The sequence below is a fragment of the Myotis brandtii genome, unplaced genomic scaffold (assembly GCF_000412655.1).
Source record: "Myotis brandtii unplaced genomic scaffold, ASM41265v1 scaffold760, whole genome shotgun sequence".
NCBI classification, from domain to species: Eukaryota; Metazoa; Chordata; class Mammalia; order Chiroptera; family Vespertilionidae; genus Myotis; species Myotis brandtii.
Window position 1 is genome coordinate 100,937 of NW_005371038.1, and position 20,245 is coordinate 121,181.

At 41.6% G+C, this 20,245-nt stretch overlaps 1 protein-coding gene across 1 annotated transcript in view; it reads left to right on the top strand.

The window, feature by feature from the left end:
• Positions 1–19,192: 19,192 nt before the first annotated feature.
• SPIN1 (spindlin 1) overlaps positions 19,193–20,245 on the top strand; it is a 90,925-nt gene continuing 89,872 nt past the window's right edge. Inside the window, exon 1 of the mRNA XM_014530690.1 lies at positions 19,193–19,214. The gene's annotated coding sequence lies outside the window, so the exon portion shown is untranslated. The remainder of the gene's footprint in view (positions 19,215–20,245) is intronic.

The window sequence follows — 20,245 nt, forward strand, 5'->3', positions numbered from 1 at the left end:
GTGCACTCGCACCCGCCGACACCTCCTCACGATGACCTTGAGCGCATTCCGCAGCGTTTGGGGAAGCCTCCCGTGACGCGGACACTGCGCTGCGCCGTGGGTTCGGGTCCGCCTGCCTCTCCGGGGGAGGGAGGGGCGACCCCTTTTTCTGTAAGGAGACCGGGTTTTAGTGACGGTCTCCGCGGTGATGCCTGGACATGGGCATCCCAGATCTGTTTCTGCAGCTGTTTTGTGCCAATTTGCTGTCTTTGATTTGGGGTTCGGATTCCGGGTTTTGGAGAGGGTTTTTCCTGCATGTTGAAGTGGCAAGTGCGGATTATTTTACATATACGTCACAAAGCAACTCGAGATAAACATTTCAGTGTTTTAAAGGCTTACATTGCTTAACGTGACTTGAGTAGGCATACCTACAGGTATGGTAATAACCTATATAACTTCTGCTGGAATTTTCTGGAAGAAGCGTTGTAAAGGGAGAACACAGTAACTGTTTTCTACATAGCTTTGTTAGGAAGTGAAAATTAAACCTATACTTGGGGATGAATACTAGGGACAGATGGAGTTTGTGAACACTCTTAAGAGGTTATGAACTTTGGTTGCGAAATTACAGATGGGGCTTAAGTGAAATGAGACCTCCAGCTCCCTTCTAGTTAATGGGCAAACGCCAAAAAATTGTAGTAGCTACTAATTTACAGAACGTTTATTATCGGGCTGATAATATATGTAAAGGTTGCACAAAATGCCAGAATTATCAGTAGTAGACATCAGTTTCTTGTGAGGAATAAAATAGAATTTCTTTATTTCTAATATTTTGAGTAGAGAAATAGTCACTGTTAAAATATTGTGAAGTGGATAAGGAAAGAGTGTCTCTGGTCATCAATTTACGTTCAATTTAGGATTTTTAAAAAAGACTTTTGATGATCCCGAGAATTTCCCTAGTACTGTTTCTAACCATACCTTTAATTACCAGTTCAGAATACAGTATTTACTTAGTTCTGGACTATCCGAAGCAGTGTTACTTAAGGTGAATTCTTTGTGACTGTACAGATTGTTCCCAATTTATGATTTTTTGATTTTACAATGACGTGAAAGCAATTCCTGTTCAATAGAAACCGGATTTCAAATTTTGAATTTTGAGTTGTTCTGGGCTAGTGAGCCACAGCTCCCAGGCAGGCACCTGATCACATCAATACTCTACAGTGAACTATGTTGGCAGTGTTTTTGGAACCTTGTTTTGGGTTTTTGCATTCCATCATGTCTATAAAACATGTGTGTGTCCATCTGTGTGTCCGGTTTCTGGTGAGAAAGATGAAGCTCAAGATAATTGGCCTACTGCCCTACCGGTTTGGCTCAGTGGATAGAGCGTCAGCCTGTGGACTGAAGGGTCCCAGGTTCGTTTGCGGTCCAGGGCACATGCATGGGTTGCAGGCTGATCCCCAGTAGGGGGTGTGCAGGAGGCAGCCGATCAATGATTCTCTCTCATCATTGATGTTTCTATTTCTCTCTTCCTCTCCCTTCCTCTCTGAAATGAATAAAAATATACTAAAAAAATAATTGGCCTACTGTAGGCTAATGTAAGTGTTCTGTGCACATTTCAGGTAGGCTAGGGCTAGGCTAAGCGATGATGTAGGTTAGGTGTGTTGAATGCACTTCCGATTTATGATATTTTCAACTTACAATGGATTCATTGGGATATAACCCCATTGTAACTTTAGGAGCATCTGTAGTTCTAGGAGCTATTACAGGATAGACAAAAGGTTCCTTGGTCACCTAAGTTTGGGAAACAATGCTATCCCTTTCCTTCTAGGGCAGCGGTTCTCAACCTGTGGGTCGCGACCCCTTTGGCGGTCGAATGACCCTTTCACAGGGGTCGCCTAAGACTATCCTGTATATCAGATATTTACATTACGATTCATAACAGTAGCAACATTACAGTTATGAAGTAGCAATGAAAATAATTTTATGGATGGTCACAGCATGAGGAACTGTATTTAAAGGGCCAGAAGGTTGAGAACCACTGTTCTAGGGTCACAATTCACATTTTTACATTTGGGCTGTGAGAAATAGTGCAATAGTGTTTTCCATATTTGGCCTCATCTCTTTTTGTTTTGTTTTTAGTGTAATATCTATTAATGCCCTTGAAATCTAGGTAATGTTGGTCATGGGGGTCCTTACAGTGTATTTTAGATAATGTTGCCTCTCCTTTAATTTTGAAGTAAGAGGTTGATGTTTGTGTGTGCCTTTGCATCAGATTTGGCTCTTACTGTATTGATGAGAAATGAATTATTTGAAGTCTTACCTACAAGAAATTTAATTACAGTGTTTTCACTATTGGATTACTTACCTGATTGCACAGTTACAACTTCTGGCTGCATTCCTTAATTAACTTTTTTCCCCTTGGTATGTTAGAAATACATGAAAAAGATCCTGTTGTTTCTGAAGTTACTAATATGGATTATTTTAGAGATTAAAAATAATGCCGTTTGGTATTTCTTTGGTTTAGCTGTTAGGATTTTAACTGCTGAGAAAGCAGTTAATATATATTCATGTAAATATTTCCTTATGCTTATTAGATGCTTAATTAAATGTGTTTTCTTTCTTCTCTCTTTGAATAAGAATAAATTGGGAGACGGGAATCAATTATTTTGTCCAAGTATTTTGTTCAGTTTGGAAGACATTATGGTATTGTGAAAAGGAGATGAGCTTTGGAGTTGGACATAGAGATAGAATGACCTTTCAACTCAGAAGAGTTGGGTTGAAATCCAGCCCCATTGGTCCAAAGTCACATAGCTGATTCATCATATAGCCCTTTTTTTTAAAAAAAATATTTTTATTTTTACTTATGGATTTTAAGGATAGAGATAGACATCGATTTGTTCTACTTATGTGTACATTCATTGGGTGCTTTTTGTATATGCCCTGACTGGACATTGAACCCCCAACCTTTGTTGAGGAATAAAATTTGTGTTGATATTATGCTCTAACCGACTGAGCTACCTGACCAGGGCTCACCTTTCCTTTTTGAACTTGTGATTCCTCATCTGTAAACTGGGATGAAACCTGTTATATAAGGCTTTTATGCGAATTAAATTAAATAGACTGTAGAGTTTACAATTCCTGAAAAAAAAGCAGCTGAAGCCAAACATTGTTGACTGCCTTCCCCTAAAGTCTTTTCCAGAACAAGTTATGTATGGGCATAATAAAGTTGTGCCCTTAGAGACCTTAACAGTCTGTAGGGAAGATACACGTGTATATAAAGAGAACATTTTATGCAGAGGGTATTGTAAAAGAGAAGGTGATGCTTCTACAGAATACAGAGTAGGAGAGGATGGAAGGGATAGCAGGAGAAAAGGCATGAAGAAAGTTTTGAGACAATCCTAGGTTTGAATCCCAGCCAAAACATGGCCCTCGTTAACTTTTACTCCTTTGGATGTTATGTTTATTTGTAGAATGGGATGGGGACACCTACTTCAAGTGTACATTTCAGTGGAGTGGGTCTTGGATAGTAAGTGCCCTATGGGTATTGATCATGATGATGATGTTCACCCCTGCTGATGCCACCCGTAGTTTGGGACAGCCCGTGTTTCTAGGAATGAATTTGGGGCCAGATTTTAAATAATTATACATATCACGATAAGGCAGTTGGTTCTTATCCTGTAGGTGGGGGAAACCATGGACAGGCATTGAACAACATGAAGGTGGAGAGGAGGACTTGGAGTGTAGGATATCTTGTCTCCAGAGTCTGGCCTATTGGGAAAGGCTGATGAAGTCATTTGATGCAGGAGGAATTGGTCTGGAATCACTAGACTGTCGAAAATGTGTTGACGTTTGGGGGTATTACTTTACTCAGATGTTGGATAAAATATGGGTATGATTTTATCAAAGTGTTGAGAGTGAAAATGAAAAGACTAGTAAAGCATTTTATTCCATTTCAGATGTTTTCAAGTTGGAATAGTGTCTTTAAAAGGCAAAGCAACTTTAAAAAAAAATTACATTTGTTTATAGTAAGTTGATCACTTTGCTTATAGTTATATTCTTATAATTTAGGTTTAATTTCTTGATCTGTCCGAAAATAATCTATATGTTTGTAAATGGTCTATATCAGGGGTGGGCAACCCCTGGCACGCGTGCCAAATATGGCATGCCAGTAACTTTTGCTGGCACGGGAAACCCTCTCTTAAAATCTTCCATTTACAATTTTTTTTCTTAATATCGACTTTTTTGCTTTTCAGATAAATTCAGTGTAGGTGCATCTTAGATAAATAATTTTACATAACAAGTTATCTTAAAGACCATAGACATGGATTGACGAGAGGGGAAGAGCAATTTCTATGCCTCTGCCTTAACTCTCCCTGCCTTCCTAGATCCGACCAGTGTTTTGGTTTCATCCACATACGCTTGTGAATCTTTGTTCTCAGTGATGAATTTTGTTAAGTCTCATAATAGGAGTAGCCTGACGGATGAAAGTAGTAGCTCGTGCATATCTCTGAAGGTCGTGAAATATAAACCTGATGTAAAATCTCTGTCATCAGTGATGCAGCAGCAAAAGTCCCACTGATAATATCAAACGGAGTCATAAAGTTTTCTGTCGGACTATCAGTGTACATGTATACATTAAAAAAATAAATGTATTTTTCATCATCATATACTGTGTTTTTGTCGCTCGAATGAATTTTATTATTTCTTCAAGGTTCTTCACATACGTACACCTTAAGAGATATCAAGTAGGCGTAACATGTTCTCAAAAAATTAGGGTTGGCACGCAGAAGAATTTTGAGTCAGAGATTTTGCTGGTTTTGGCATGCACTCACAAAAAGGTTGCCCACGCCTGGTCTATATGTTGTATATATGATCTTTATATCTGTCTGTATATCCTGACAGAAGTGATAACAATATCCTTTTGACTGCGTATGGGTTAGTTCAGTGGTTCTCAACCTTGGCTGCACATTAGAATCACCTGGGAATCTTTTTAAAATCCTGATTTTTGGGCCTCATCCTCCGGAAATTCTGTTTCTTTGTTATGGGGTGGGGCCACAACATTAGTAACAAAGAAACAGAATTTCCGGAGGATGAGGCCCAAAAATCAGGATTTTAAAAAGATTCCCAGGTGATTCTAATGTGCACCCAAGGTTGAGATCCACTGGGTTAGTTGGTTGTGTTTCTTTTTGCTCTTTATCTTTTGAGCATCACTGTAGCACCTGTTTTTGTGTGTGGATCCAGTGCGTTTAACCAAGTAGTAATCACTCTTTTTCTTCAGTTTGTCTTAACTTGGGTATGGTGGTGTCCTTTCAGGGTAGTTTTCCTGCCTTGGATGCAGCTCCATTCATCTTTGAACTGTTTCTTGCTCCTGACACAAGGTGTCTGAGACACGTTTTGTGTTTTTCCTGCCCAGTACCTGTTAGCTGATTCTTTTTTATTTTTTCAGAGGGGAAGATTTCACTTTATTGTTACACCAATCTCACAAATAAACCCAATACAGCCAGAAACACTGAGCAGATAAAGTGCTATCAGCTGATTCATTTAACCTCTTTTATCTGGAGTGGAATTTAGGTACCAGAACCTAGTGGTATGCGTCCTGATTGCTACTGGGATGCCCTTGTTTTCACTGGACAGACTTGAGATAGATACATTTTGATTTTATGGATATTTCCATTTCATACCATTGAAAAATTTACATTTTTAGCAATATTAGTTACTTTTCTTTTCCCTACAATATAAATATAGTAGTTTGAAAACACTAATAAAAATGATTGTAGGTTTATATTTTATTAGTTATTTTTGTTCCTAAAACTTATCCACATAAGGATGTATAGTTGACATTCTGAATTACAAAATCATTTTAAAGTATTTTCTCTCTGATTATGTTACTGATTTGATTATTTGGTTTATTTGCATGAAATTCTTAATGTTTAAGGATTGTTTTAATTTATGTAATGTATTTAGTATGTAAACATTTATGTGGTTTAGAAGTTAAGGCTGTATTACAAAGGTATGTTTACAGCTTCCCATTCCTGTCCTTTGTACCTGTTCCCCTCCTGCCCCATTTTTATTAGTTTCTGGTTTTTGCAAATATAAGTTTATACATGTATTTTTTATTTCTCTTCCTTTCTTAAAGTCTAGAACTCTGTGTTCACTGTTTCTTCCTTTTTACTTAATGTATTCTGTAGATGACTTCATATGAGCTCTTTTTTTTTTCTTTTGTGCTTGTACTTTGTCTCCTAATGATGAACAGTTGGGTTGTTTATATTCTATCGTTTCAGTGAATACTTTGTGGATATATTGTTTTGTATTTGTGCAAAAATAGCTTTAAGATTGATTTTGGGGTAATAAGTCAATCAATATGTTTGTAATTCTGGTAATGTCAAAAATTATATTTAAAAGAACATCTCATTATGTCACCCTTTTACTTAAAACTCTCAGTGGCTTCCTATTGCTTTAAAGACAGAACTACATCACATGGCCTCAAGGGCTTTGGGACTTCTGCCTCACTGCACACCACATCTCCCCTTGCTTTTCTAGCTGTAGCGGTGCTAGTCCTGCTAGTTCCTGTGCCCATCATCTCCACCAGGGAGTGTGGCACTTGTTCTTTTCCCCTGCCTGAAATGCTTTTCTGTCCTTGTTTCATTATTCCTAGTCTTTAGAGCTTGTCTCAAACATAGCTTTTGCATGAAGTTTTTCTGTGTAAGTTTGTACATTTGTCCAATAAAGGTAGAGACAATAGTCCAGGAAACCCTCATACCCACTAAAACAGCCATCCATTTGCTGAAGATTTTTTTGACCAATAGGAGGAAGTCTGGCCTCCTATTAGAGACGTTGCTATTCTCCCTGATGCTTATCAAATTTATAGTGCTACATTAGTTTACCTAATTTATGAATTTTTCTTTTATATATATATATATATTTATTGATTTCAGAGAGTAAGGGAGAGGGAGATAGAAACATCAGTGATGAGACAGAATCATTGATTGGCTGCCTCCTGCACAACCCCTACTGGGGATCGAGCCCACACATGTGCCCTTGACTGGAACCCTTCAGTCTGCAGGCCAACGCTCTATCCATTGAACCAAACCAGCTAGGGCGAGTTTTTATTTTCCAAAAAAGGCTGAGGTTAATGAAAGCAGAGACTGTTCCTGTTTTTGCTCATAATTATTTTATACTACTTTGCTCAATGCCTGGTTTGTGAGTGCTCAAACCCCTTGGACAGTAACTAGAATTGTCCAAGGGAAGGTGGAGGCTGTGTGTTTATGTCTGGTCTTCTGCACAGAGGTCTCTCAGTCGGTGGTTATTAGGGACCCAAGTTAACAAGGTGTAGGAGCTGACGGAGCAGCTTATAGACAATGAGGCTGTTATCTATATGGCTGATGCTGGACTTTGATGTTCACAGAGCAAGAATTTGGGAATGGAAGATGGATGTGTAGTGGGGAAGAGAATATGAACAAGCTAGAGGTCACAGCAGGCCAGATTGAAAGCTGTGTTAGTTCTGTTGTCTGTGACCTTGGTTGTGTGGGTGACCTACAAGAGCTGGACCCTTATCATGGAGCTAACTACACACACTTGGCCCAGGAGGCAGAGGAGCTCAGGGAAGGGAAGGTACAAGAAGGTGCTGCAGCTGATGCAGGCCCAATCATGCCTTGAATCAGTGAGGTCGATTTGGAAGATCAGTAGGTGCCCCTTTGCCTTGTGCCCTCTGCCTGCTGCACAAGACTCTCTCTTGTAGCCTGCCCAAACCAGAAATAAACAGGAGAGGAAATTCTGGGGAATGTGATTCAGCTAAGTTAAAACATTACAAAGCAAAATGATGAGTTCGGGTTTTAAATTCCCAACTCAGGTTCTACATAAAGTGAGTTTCTGTGTCTGCCCTAAAAGTACAAATTGAACTCCCAATTTGTAAGTGAAAGTATTGATTGGTAAGGAATGGGATCCTGAAAATTGAATTAAGAGCATATGGTCATATTCTGATTAACCTGGAGACCTTGAAACCCTAAATTCTGCTGGACTACCTTTGCCAATAGCAAGTCTTTACATTTGGTGTCTGAGGAACTTAATCTCCATTCCCTGAAAAACCTGTAATTGGCCTCTCCTAGGATAGTCCAAGCAGATTTCAAAGTGTGAAGTGCAGTGGAGGATGAAGATGGTAAGTAAATGCCAGTACTCATCACCTCCCACAACCACATCAAAATTACTACTAAAATACAAAAGAAACATCATTCAGAATCACCTGAAAGCTGGCTGAATGGAAATCCTACAACTAGAGAAGTAAAGAAGAAAGTACATCAAGACTGGTAGGAGGTGTGGAGATTCAGAATGGGCTGGTACAACACCCACGTGTGCCATATTTTAATCAGGAGGGATATCTCTGTTGCAGAGCCCCCCTGAGGGGCAAGAGGTCCCAGTCCCACACCAGAGCCCCAGCCCAGGGTTCCAGAGCTGGGAAGAGAAGTCCCTATAACTTTGGGCTGTAAAAACCAGTGGGGATTGTGGCCGAGTGAAACAGAGGCTGTTGGAGGCCCAGGTGTTCCTCTTAAAGGGCTGGTCCACGAACTTATTAGGACTCGATCCCTCTGAGTTCCAGCTCTAAGCAGCTTTTGGGAAACCCAGGGATGTATGGGGAGGAACTGGACTGTATGACATCTGAGTAGGACTCAGGGCGGCTTTCTCCCATATGGGGATCCTCGCAGGGGTCATTGCAGAGCTGACTGGCAGCCATATCCAAGTTTCTGTCAGCCTGGCTCACACTTGTCTCTCTACCCTAGTGATTCCCTCAGAACCTGCCCCATCCAATTTGCAGCTTCACTCAAGCTGTTTGCAGGAACTTTCCCATATGAGTGGCCTGTCCTGACTCAGGCTTCAGACTTTGCTAAAATCTCCCAAACAAGCAGCAGTTGGCATCAGTGTGCCCCAAACCTATCAATAAAAGGTCCAAGACCTGACACTAGCACCAGCCTGCCTTACTTTATAGCTGGACCTTGCCTGGGCACTTCACAAGCCCAATACAAGAAGCAGCCATCTGCTGACCTTTCTGTAGCTCCTTTGGGTGGCCCTAGGCAGTGGCTGACTGCACCTCCTGGGAGGCACCAGAGCCAGTGCACCCGGTGGACAGCTTCAGACCATCCTAGATTACAGCTCTACACATCTACAAGTGACACACTCAAGGGGCAGACTCAGTGAGCACCAAAGCCCCACTGAACCAAGTCCTGATCCATAAGAGTGTCTCCTGCACAGCTGCTCTCCCACTGTAGTCCCAGTTGGTCCTCACAGCCAATTGGCCTGGAGGTCAATTCCTCCCGGTGACACCAACAGCAATCAAGGCTCAACTACAACAAGACGGTGCACACAGCCCACACAGGGGCACACCTAGAGGCTGAGCCACTGGATCCTACAGGATACCTAACGGATAAGGTTGCTCTACCTAATACATAGAAACAAACACAGGGAAGCATCCAAAATGTGGAGATAAACATGTCAAATGAAAGAAATGGAAGCAAGCAAACTACTGGGTACAGATTTAGCCATTGTTACACGGTTACTCATGAGACCTTCAAGGGACTTAGTGAGACTTTGAAGTATCTTAGAATTTCAAGAACCTTAGTGAGAACATCAAAGACATGAAAAGGGATCAGTCAGAAATTAAGCACACACTAACTGAAATTAAGAATTATTTACAGGGATTCAACAGTAGAGGATTCTGAGAATCAAATCAATGATTTGGAATGAGGAAGCAGAAAACACCCAATCGGAAGAGCAAAAAATAAAAAAATATGAAGATAGTGTAAGGAGCTTCTGGGACAACTTTAAGCATATCAACATTAGCATCATGGGGGTGCCAGAATGAGAAGAGAGAGAGAAAGATACTGAAAACCTATTTGAAGAAGTAATGACAGAAAACTTTCTTATAAGTCCAGGAAATGCAGAGTCCCAAACAAGAGGAACCCAAAGAGGCCCATACCAAGACACATCATAATTAAAATACCAAGGATTAAAGACAGAGAATCTTAAAAGCAGCAAGAGAAAAGCAGTTAGTTACCTACAAAGGAGCACCCATATGACTGTCAGTTGATTTCTCAACCGAAACTATGCATGCCAGAAGGGAGTGGCAAGAAATATTTAAAGTGATGAAAAGCAGGAACCTACAACCAAGATTACTCTACCCAGCAAAGCTATCAGCTAAAGAGCTTCGCAGACAAGAAAAAGCTAAAGGAATTCATCACCAGCAAACCTGTATACCATGATAAATAAACTGGTGAATAAAATAGAATCAGGTATGGAAACATGGAGTAGACTGATGAATCTCAGAGGGAAGCGGGGATGGGGAAGAGATTAGCCAAAGATCTTACATGCATATATGCATTACCTATGGACACAGACAATAGGGTGGTGAAGGCCTGGGGTGGGGCACGAACCAGGTGAAGGAGGGCATTGGGAGTAATAAGGGGGACATCTGTAATACCCTCAACAATAAAGGTTTGAGAAAAAAAAGGTGAGTTGCAAAATATGACCCAGGAGGTGTGCTACCTTCTAAAAGGTTGTCTGGTTTGCCACTATATAGTTAGGAACCTGGAGAATATGTTTGGGAATGAATGTTAAGGATGTAGGATAATGGTGGAAGGAGTTAAAGTTGGGTTAGACTGAATTTATTGATATGGGCCTATAAGCAGAGATTCTGCATTCAGTGTTGTAGCTTGAGGGGTTACAAAGGTCCCCTGTTGCACCTGAAACCTCTCAAAATGTAACCTGTGCTAATTAAGCAGAGTTGAGCTGCTAGAACTACCTTGGTGTACCATAGAGGAAGGGTTCATAAATTTAGGGAGACTGGAGTGTTGGAGTTTATTTGTCATGAAAGACCTGCTTGCCCACCCTGGGCGATTCAATGCTCATGCCTTATCCCACAGCTATGAGACATTTGTGAGGGGAGTCCAGTATTCTTTTTTTTTTTTTTTAATATATATATTATTGATTTTTTACAGAGAGGAAGGGGGAGGGAGAGGGATAGAGAGTTAGTTACATTGATGAGAGAGAAGCATCGATCAGCTGCCTCATGCACTCTCCCTACTGGGGATGTGCCCGCACCCAAGGTACATGCCCTTGACCAGAATTGAACCCGGGACCCTTCAGTCCGCAGGCCGACACTCTATCCACTGAGCCAAACTGGTTAGGGCCAGTATTCTTCTTTTTTTTTTTTTTTTAAATATTTTGATTGATTTTCTTTTTTAGAGAGAGAAACTGATGTGAGAACAGAATATTGATTGTTTGCCTCCTGCATGCACCCTGTTGGGGATCGAGCGCACAATCTGGGCATGTGCCCTGACTAGAAGGAAATCAGCAACCTTTTTGTGCACTGAATTGTGTCCAACCAACTGAGCCACACTGTCCATGGCCAGAGCTCAGTTTTCTTGAGAGCACTGGTCACTGTTTTCTGTAGGGCAGAAATCACAGCGGGAATTAGCTGGACTGAACTGCTGAAGGTAAGTGCAGTGGGGATAGTTGGATCCTAGGGTGGCAGGTCACTTTTTTATTTAGAATTAATCTCTGGGTTACAACTTGGTAATTTTCTTGTTTACTCTGGTGTTTAAAGTTTTCCTTTAAATTGACACAGTAAAAAAATAAATGTAATCTCATATACTTCCCATTTGTAATTATTTTTCACAATTTTTGGAATATTATTGACGAAGTAAGGTTCACCTAAAATACATGGCCTTTATTTCTTTAAGTATTTTTATTGATTTTTAGAGAGAGAGAAAAGGAGAGGGGGGGACAGAGAAGAAACATCTGCATGACCCCTACCAGAGATTGAGCTCACGGGCATGTGGTCTGATCAGGAATCAAACTGGCAATCTTTCAGTACATGGGACAGTGTCCCATCAACTGAGCCACACCATCCAGGGCCATGGCATTTATTATTATTTTTTAAATATGTTTTTGTTGATTTTAGAGAGAGAGATAGAAACATTGATGAGCAAGAAGCATCACCCACTACCAGGGACCTAGCCTGAAACCTGGGCTTGTGCCCTGACCTGGAATCAAACTGGTGACCTCTTGGTACATGGAACGACACTCAATCCACATCAGCTGGGTTTTATTTTTAATTTTAATGTTTTTAATCCTCGACCGAGGGTATGTTTATTGATTTTAGAGAGAGAGGAAGGGAGAAAGAGAAACATCAATGAGAGAACGACACCAATTTATTGTCTCCTGTATGCACCCCAACTAGGGATCTAACCTGCAACCTAGCTAGGTATGTGCCCTGACTGGGAATCAAATCTGCAGCCTTTGGTGTATGGGATGATGCTTCAACTGAGCCACTAGGCCAGGGCACTATATGGCCTTTAAATAATTCATGTCATTGGTGGGACTATAATTTGGTAGAACATTTTTGGAAAGTGACTTCACTATATATACTTAATTTAAAATGCACATACTCTATTTGGCCTAGCAATTCCACTGCTAGGAATTGATTGTATAGATGCATTTGTACAAATATGCAAATATGTATGTTTAAGAGTATTGGGGTTAACAGGATAAAATAAATGATCTTTATACCCATTCTAAATTCACTACACTGCATCAAAAACAACATTTAGTATGAGAAGCAAGTTGTACAGCACTGTATATTGTCTTGTATGCATGCATATGTGTGTTTTAAGATGTTCGTGTACTTGTAGTATGCTTTAAATATTTGCACAATAATATTTTATTAGATTCGTAGGAGTCTTACTAGTGGTTACCTCTGGGGGATGGGACTGATGGAGAAAGGGGGAGGAGGGCTCTGTGTAAGAAAGTAACACTTTAGCTTCAAATAGCTTCTTAATTTGAGTTAACATAGTAAATTCACCTTTGGGTTGGGGACTGTTGACTTCAGTCCTGTATTTTCTTTTAACGTTCAAAAAAATGTGAAATATATTGTAAGTACAGACGTAGTGACACATTTATGGTGTGTGACACACCAGCTGTGGAACTACCACATATTTCATCATGCATTTTATTCATGTGGTCACAGTTGTCGTCTCTCTATTCATGTATGATTTATTCACATATTACTCATGGGTACTCATTCTCCTGTTAAGTATTAGCTTGTTTCCAGGTTGAGACTGTTAGTTCAGGTCCCCCTAAAACAAAAAGATGGCAAGTTGGGATTAGATTTAGCTGTATTGAGGGAGGTGAGGCCAGGCTTTTTTTTTTTTTTTTAATTTATTGATTTCAGAGAGGAAGGGAGAGGGAGAGAGAGATGGAAACATCAAAGAACCATTGATTGGCTGCCTCCGGCATGACCCCTACTGGGGATCAAGCCCGAAACCCAGACATGTGCCCTTGACAGGAATTGAACCCGGGACCCTTCAGTCCCCAGGCCGACGCACTTATCCACTGAGCAAAACCAGCTAGGGCTTGAGGCCAGGTTTGATGCATGTGCAGGAGGAAGGGATGGAGAGAACGTCTGGTGGGAAAAGTCTTATGACCACAGTGCAGTTCTTTTTATTTTTTTATTTATTTCAGAGAGGAAGGGAGAGAAAGATTGAAACATCAGTGATGAGACAGAATCATCTATCAACTGCCTCCTGCACTCCCCACACTGGGGATCGAGCCCATAACTTGGGCATGTGCCCTTGACTGGAATCGAACCCAGGACCCCTCAGTCCGTAGGATGACGCTCTATCCACTGAGCCAAATCGGCTAGGGCTACAGTACAGTTCTGAGAAAGTTTAAGCAAGGCCAGTGAGGAGTCCTTCAGCCAAAGTTGGGTCAGAGGTATCCCCGTATCTTGCTTTAGCATCTCTCCTACTAGAAAGTGTGTGTAAGGGATGCATGGTCTAGGGCAGCGGTTCTCAACCTGTGGATCGCGACCCCTTTGGGGGTCGAACGACCTTTCACAGGGGTCGCCTAAGACCATCGGAAAACACATATATAATTACATTGTTTTTGTGATTAATCACTATGCTTTAATTATGTTCAATTTGTAACAATGAAATTGGGGTCACCACAACATGAGGAACTGTATGAAAGGGTCGCGGCATTAGGAAGGTTGAGAACCACTGGTCTAGGGGGAGGATGGTGATGGATTCAGCAGAGCAGCTGTGTCGTTCACTTAAGCTCGCATGGTAGGTGGTCTAAGGCAGCGGTCGCCAACTTTTCAGACCTCACAAACTAGCATTGGTCGGTGGACCACCAGTTGGCGACCACTGGTCTAAGGGGCTCACCTCATTTCCATTTTCATGCTGGTATGGGACTTAAGTGAGTGGACTGGGCTTGCTGTGAATATATTCAGGCACATGTTTCTGGCATGCTTTTCTGTTGTGTAGAATTGCTGGGTCACATTATGCCCGTGTTTAGTCTTCATAGATAGTACCAGACTTTTCCAAAGTAGACATACCAATTTCTGCTACAGTGAATACATTATTGTGGCTCCATACCCTCATCAATAGTTGGCATTGTTAGTCCTTTTAATTTTAGTCATCCCAGTGGGTGGTTAGTAGAATCTTACTCTGGTTCCTGCCTCCTAAATTGAGTGTGGCCATGTGATTTGTCTTAGCCAGTGATGTGAGCAGAAAAGACTTGTCACACAAACTTCTAGGAGCAATAGTGAGATTTGCCACATCTTCCTCCTGCCAGTGATGGAGCTTCCTGCAGTGCGGGTCCTTTACCAAGAGCGGAGGGAGGAGAGAGGAAGGACAGAGGGAGAAAAAAGGAGGGCGGGGGAGAGCACGGGAAGAAGGGAGTGGGAATTTGTTTCAAGTAACTAAAATTTCTGGGGTTGTTTGTAACCATTGTATACTTATTAACTTAGATAAACCTTAAAAATAATTTAAGACTTTATGTTTCAGAGCAGTTTTAGGGTCTCAACAAAATTGGACAAAAAGTATAAGTTTTCCTGTACTCCCTGACCCCACACGGGCACAGCCTCCCATGTCCTGCACCACATTATACATTTGTTAAAATCAATGGACCTACATTGACACATCATTATTATCCCAAATCCATGGTTTACATTAGGGTTCACTTTAAGTGTGTATATTCAATGGGTTTTTACAAATACATAGTGTGTACTCACCATTGTAGTAAAATACAGAATAGCTTTGCTGCTCTAAGAATCCTCTCTTGTTTGCCTGTTTATTTTTTTATTGATTTCTAAATTCCACTGTGATCAGAACACTGTTTAATTAAAGTTCATGATATTTTTTAAAGCTTATGACCAAAGAGATGATCAATTTTTGTAAATGTCCTGTGTATCCTTGGAAAGAATGTGGATGCAGTAGTGTCTTATTATTATTTTTATTGATTGATTTGAAAGAGAGAGAGAGGGCTTTGTTGTTCCATTTATTTAGGTTTTTAGAGGGGGGGGAGAGAAAGAGAGAGAGAGAGAGAGAGAGAGAGAGAGAGAGAGAAAGGAACATTGGTGCGAGAGAGAAACACATAGATTACCTGACCAGGGATCAAACTAGCAACCTTTTGGTGCATGGGACGATGCTCTAACCACCTGAGCCACACTGGCCTGGGTGTTGTTCCACTTATTTATGCATTTCATTGGTTGATTTTTGTATATGCCCTGAATGGGGATCAGATATGCAACCTTGGCATATCAGGGTGAGGCTCTAACCAGCTGAGGTACCTGGCCAGGGCAGATGCGATTGTCAATTAGTTCAACTTGACTAATCATGTTAAATTCTTCCACATCCTTAAACTTTTTTTTCCCTTTTGGTCTGCTGCTTGTATTGATTACCAAGATAAATGTATTAATATTCTTAGTTCTGGTAATTGCTGCTTTATATATTTTGAGGTTATGCTATTAGGTGCATACGTGCTTAGAATGACATATCTTTCTCGTCAATTCTGTTTTTTAAAATAATTCCATTTGTCCTGGCTAGTGTGGCTCATTTGGTTGAATGTCATCCTGTGCACTGAAAGGTGGCTGGTTTGATTCCTGGTCAGGGCACGTGCTCAGGGCCCATGTCCAGGTTGTGGGATGGGAGGCAACAGATCGATGTTTCTCTCCCCCCCTCTCCCTCTTCCTCTCTCTAAAAATAAATTAAAGGACTTAAAGTCATTGTATTCCTCCTTAAGGCAAAAGTATCATTAGAAGTAAAATTTTATCTTTTTTTTAAAAATCACCTGAGGATATTTTTCCATTGATTTTTTTTTAAATTTTTTAAGAGAAAGTGGAAGACAGAGAAATATCAATGTGAGAGAAACACATTGGTTGGTTGCCTCTATCAGGAGCTGGACCAGGGCTTGACTGGAATTGAACCTGGGACCCTTCAGTCCTCAGGCCTACGCTCTATCCACTGAGCCAAACTGGCTAGGGCAAGTTTTTTTTTAATCTTAATATTCATGTGGCTGCATTATCTTAGGTTATGTGCAGTGTATATATTTTTGTACCCTTTATTTTCAATCTGTCTTTGTGCTTATGTTTAGATAATTCTGTTGTCAACAGTTGGAATTTTTAAAATTTTGTCTGATAATATTTCTTAAAATTGGGACAGTTGGTCTGTTGACAACATTTAACAAGATAATGGACATAGTTGGGTTTAATCTGTTAGCTTAGTAAGTGCTTTCTGTTTAGTGTACCTGTTTTATGTGGCTTTTCCTGTCCTTTGGGTGCTAATTTTTATTATTTTTTCCCTTGTTAATTTGGAAGTTACTTAAAACGTGCATCTTTGACCTCCCAGAATCTAATACTTGGTTCTTTCCCCCTTTCTTTGGCACTTAAACTCTATCTCATTTTCACTAATGTTGTGCTGTTATAATTTTCTGTATATTTTATCTTAAGGTATTATTAATTTGTGCAGTCAATAGCTTGTTTGATTTACCCTCTTCATTGCTCTTCATTCCTTGCTATAATTCCAACCCCTTCATCTTTGAACATTTTTTCCTCCCTGAAGAACACTTTGTTTCCCACCTGTTGTTACTGCTGATAGTGAATTCTCTTGAGTGTATGTTAGTCTAAATATGTCTCAAATTGACCTTCCTTTTGAAGGATGTTTTTGATTGTATAGGATCCTAACTTGTCAGCTTTCTCCTGAGGCACTGAAAGAGTTCATTGAATTACATTTTCAGCTTCCATTCTTTCTGTAAGTCAGTTTAATATTTGTTCCCATGGTGCAACTCATTCTTGAGTTAGTCTCTGTCCACTCAGACATGTACTTTTCGCTTATTTCACAGAGGTGCCTGCTCAGTGGCCTCCTTCTCTTTCTCTACTTGAATAAAACTTGCTTTATTCTCACTCCCATTCATCCTTGAGAGTTTTCCTGGGCGAGTGAAGGACAAGCGGAAGTTCCTGACATGGAAGTGGACTCGTAACATACTTCCGTGGTGAGCCAGCCGTGGGTCTTCACTTTCCTTTCTAGGTCCCTTTTCTTGTCACTGTTCTAGGTGTGGAGTTGAGTCTGAATGGAGTAAACCCACCATCAGAGTGTCTAGCCACCACCATTACTGTTGGATACAACAATTCCATGTCAAGATAATGATGCTTCAAGGCTTTGGACCCATCCCTGACTTAGAGGGCCCAGCCAATAACATCAGCGCTGTGCCCCAACTTCCTTTCCCTTGTCTCCCCTAGATCAGGCAGGGAGAGAGACTTCCATAGCCTACATAGGCAGGGACCACAGCTCTTGTCAGCAAGAAGCAGTTACTGAAGACAAACCCTCTTCCCTCATCACCCCTGAAAGATTTGAGGGATGGAAGTCTCTCGGTAGGGAATGAGGCAGGATAGAAAGAAGTTGGGGGTGGGGAGGGGATCCTCCAAGTGGAGTGAGGAAGTAGGAGTTGACATCCTCTCACCAGAGCCCCAGCCCCTCCCCCTCCCCACCTCCTGGCAGGATCAAAGGAAACTGTTAATGGCAGGAAACCCCTGTGGTGGTCCTGGAAGTCTTAACAAGGCCCCAACCAGAAGGCGGAGTCAGAATTTGGCCCCTCAAAACTTGGAGACAACCCCCACCTTTGGAAACACACAGAATCCCAAGACTAAGTGACCATGTGTGCAACTGACTCCTGAGTCGGCCTGTGAACAGGTATTTTTACACGGTGACCTAGCCTCCTCCTTTTTTCTCTGTTTAAAATAAAACTTATTTTATCCTCCCTCCAAAATATAAATATTTGCTCTCATGGGTGGAATTTGTCTTTTTTATTTCAGGTGTTTATGATTTTTTTTTGTCTTTAGTTTTCAACTGTTTTATTGTGATGTGTCTAGTTACATATTTTTATTTATATTTTGTGTTTATAAGTCCTACTGAACCTGTGGAAATGTCTGAGTGTTCATTTTAATGTATTAGACCTTCCCAGTCTCTTACCTTCTCCATGCTTCATTCTGGGTATTTTCTTCTGATTTTTCTTTGTTCACTAACATTTAACAAGATTAGCCAGCTGGATTGCATGTGTGTGCATGTGTGCACATGCAGTAGATTACATTTTTTAAATAATTTGAAATTATTGGGGTCTAGGATGATTTTTTCTAGACAGGATTTGTGCTTGCTTCTGCCAGGCATCTGAGGGAGTGCACAGTCTGGGGTCAGTTCCAGGGTAAAGAGGAGTAGTGGCTGGCTGCAGTTCTTACCTGGTTTCTTTCCATTCCTTCAGCTCCTGAGAACAATTTAGGATTCCAGCTCACGTGACATGGGTCCACCAGCCCTCTCCTTCCTTTGGTAGTCCCTGGGTTCTGGGCTTTGGTCCCTCACCTTGTAAAGCTGTCAGCCTTTCAGCTGTTCCATAACACTTGCCAGTTGCTCTCAGGGATAAACATGGTTCTAAATGTGGGGCTTACTTCCCTAGATTGTGCCTTTGTGAGTTCTATCTTCAAGCTCTTTGATGCTTTCAAGCATAGTTGTGGTGGATATGTCAGTATGTGTGCGTTCACATTTATGTTGTGGAAGTTGTTAATCATAAAATGTCATGAAAATAGTGTAAAACAATCCCCTTTGTCTCTTTGACACAACTCCAGTGTTGTCTTCCTGGCTTTGATAATTTCCTGGCTTCTGGTATGACAAGGTGTTCCAGCCTCTGACTTGGAATTAGCCATTCCAGTAAGAAACCTTGGTGTTCCTGATAGTTTTTGTTAGCGGTATTCTTTTAGATTAGTTTTTTTTTTTTTTTTTTTTTTTTTTTTAGCTTTTAGAAGAAGTCTAAATTATTAATCCATTCTTACCAGGAGTTAGTTCATTCTTTATCTTGATGCCTGCAGATATTCTTTAAAGACTCATCAAGGATTCAGAGTTGTCTGTTGCCAGTAGCTTTAGGTGAGTGTTGTGCCATGGATCTTTTAGCAGTCTCGTGAATCAATAGTTATAAAAATATGAAAACAATTTTAATGTAACATGGTATCTTTAGTAATGTGTTAAGTGATAAGACAAATTTTATATTTTAAGATACTAAAACGACACCTTTTGATGCTTATAAAAAAAACTAGTGGCCCGGTGCACGAAATTCATGCACGGGGACAGGGGGAGGGTGTCCCTCAGCCTGGTCTGCACCCTCTCCAATCTGGGACCCCCTCAGGGGATGTCCGACTACCTGCAGTCAGACATCCCTCTCGCAATCCGGGACCGCTGGCTCCTAACCGCTCACCTGCCTGCTTGCCTGATTGCCCCTAACCACTCTGCCTGCTGGCCTGCTTGCCCCTAACTGCCCCCCTTGCAAGCCTGCTCGCCCCCAGCTGCCCACCCCCCCGCCGCCGGCCTGATCGCCCCCTCAACTGCCCCCCACTGAGGGCCTGCTCGCCCCCAACTGCCCTCCCTTCCTGGCCTGATCACCCCTAACTGCCTCTGCCTCCGCCCTGCCACCATGGCTTTGTCTGGAAGGATGTCTGGAAGGTCTCCCTGTCTAATTAGCATATTACTCTTTTATTAGTATAGATACTAGAGGCCTGGTGCACAGATTCGTGCATCAGTGGGGTCCCTTGGCCTGGCCTGTGGGGATCAGTGGACCTCTGTGCCGCCGCAGCCCAGCCTTACCTGCCAGCTCGTTGGGCTCTCTGTCCACGTCGATACCACACAGCACGAAGTAGTGCGGTTAGCAGCAGGTGCCGGGGAGGAGCCCAAGCCCGGGCTGGCGCTGCGCCACTCCTGCTCATACTGGCCTCGCTGCACCTGCCGTTCAGGCACACAGGGAGTGTCATGGGCTGGGGCAGTGTCTGGGGCCCGTCAGCTGAGTGGTGCTCCTGCTGTGGGAGCGCTTTGACCACTGTCCAGTTGCTTAGGCTTTTATATATATAGACTAGAGGCTCGGTGCACAAAAATTTGTGCATTTGGGGGCGGGGGGGGGGGGGGCC